Raw genomic sequence first — 1,999 nt, forward strand, 5'->3', positions numbered from 1 at the left:
TGAGGGAGGGAGGTGTGCGCATATTGGGGAAGAGAGGTGTGCGCACCTGAGGGAGGGAGGTGTGTGCACCTGGGGAAGAGAGGTGTGCGCACCTGGGGAAGAGAGGTCTGCGCACCTGGGGAAGGGAGGTGTGCGCAACTGGGGAAGGGAGGTGTGCGCACCTGGGGAAGGGAGGTGTGCGCACCTGGGGAAGGGATGTGTGCGCACCTGGGGAAAGGGAGGTGTGCGCACCTGGGAAGAGAGGTGTGCGCATCTGGGGAAGAGAGGTGTGCACACCTGGGGAAGGGAGGTGTGCGCACCTGGGGAAGGGAGGTGGTGTGCACCTGGGGAAGGGAGGTGTGCGCACCTGGGGAAGGGAGGTGTGCGCACCTGAGGAAGGGAGGTGTGCGCACCTGAGGAAGGGAGGTGGTGCGCACCTGAGGAAGGGAGGTGTGTGTCGCACCTGAGGAAGGGAGGTGTATGCCCTTGAGGAAGGGAGGTGTATGCCCTTGTGGAAGGGAGGTGTGCGCACCTGGGGAAGAGAGGTGTGCACACCTGAGGAAGGGAGGTGTGCGCCCTGAGGAAGGGAGTTGTGCGCCACCGGGGGAAGAGAGGTGTGCGCACCTGGGGGAAGGGAGGTGTGTCCACCTGGGGAAGGAGGCCGGGAAGGAGGTGTGCGCACCTGGGGGAAGGAGGTGTGTGCACCTCGGGAAGAGAGGTGTGCGCACCTGGGGAAGGGATGTGTGCGCACCTGGGAGGAAGGGAGGTGTGCGCACCTGGGGAAGAGAGGTGTGCGCACCTGGGGAAGAGAGGTGTGCACACCTGGGGAAGGGAGGTGTGCGCACCTGGGGAAGGGAGGTGTGTGCACCTGGGGAAGGGAGGTGTGCGCACCTGGGGAAGGGAGGTGTGCGCACCTGAGGAAGGGAGGTGTGCGCACCTGAGGAAGGGAGGTGTGTTCACCTGAGGAAGGGAGGTGTATGCCCTTGAGGAAGGGAGGTGTATGCCCTTGTGGAAGGGAGGTGTGCGCACCTGGGGAAGAGAGGTGTGCACACCTGAGGAAGGGAGGTGTGCGCCCCTGAGGAAGGGAGTTGTGCGCACCGGGGGAAGAGAGGTGTGCGCACCTGGGGGATGGGAGGTGTGCCCACCTGGGGGAAGGGAGGCTGTGCCCCACCTGGGAAGGGAGGTGTGCGCACCTGAGGAAGGGAGTGTGCGCACCTGAGGAAGGGAGGTGTGCGCACCTGAGGAAGGGAGGTGTATGCCCTTGAGGAAGGGAGGTGTGCGCACCTGAGGAAGGGAGGTGTGCGCACCTGAGGAAGAGAGGATTGCGCACCTGGGGAAGAGAGGATTGCGCACATGGGGGAAGGGAGGTGTGCGCACCTCAGGAAGGGAGTTGTGCGCATCTTGGGGAAGGGAGGTGTGCGCACTTGGGGGAAGGGAGGTGTGCGCACCTTGGGGAAGAGAGGTGTGCGCACCTGGGGAAGAGAGGTGTGCGCACCTGGGGAAGGGAGGTGTGCACACCTGGGGAAGAGAGGTGTGCGCACCTGGGGAAGAGACGGTGTGCGCACTGGGGAAGGGAGGTGTGCGCACCTGGGGAAGGGAGGTGTGTGCACCTGGGGAAGGGAGGTGTGCGCACCTGGGGAAGGGAGGTGTGCGCACCTGAGGAAGGGAGGTGTGCGCACCTGAGGAAGGGAGGTGTGTGCACCTGAGGAAGGGAGGTGTATGCCTTGAGGAAGGGAGGTGTATGCCCTTGTGGAAGGGAGGTGTGCGCACCTGGGGAAGAGAGGTGTGCACACCTGAGGAAGGGAGGTGTGCGCCCCTGAGGAAGGGAGTTGTGCGCACCGGGGGAAGAGAGGTGTGCGCACCTGGGGGATGGGAGGTGTGCCCACGCTGGGGGAAGGGAGGTGTGCTCTACCTGGGGAAGGGAGGTGTGCGCACCTGAGGAAGGGAGGTGTGCGCACCTGAGGAAGGGAGGTGTGCGCACCTGAGGAAGGGAGGTGTATGCCCTTGAGGAAGGGAGGTG

The sequence above is a fragment of the Ascaphus truei genome, unplaced genomic scaffold (genome assembly GCF_040206685.1).
Source record: "Ascaphus truei isolate aAscTru1 unplaced genomic scaffold, aAscTru1.hap1 HAP1_SCAFFOLD_672, whole genome shotgun sequence".
Classification (NCBI taxonomy): domain Eukaryota; kingdom Metazoa; phylum Chordata; class Amphibia; order Anura; family Ascaphidae; genus Ascaphus; species Ascaphus truei.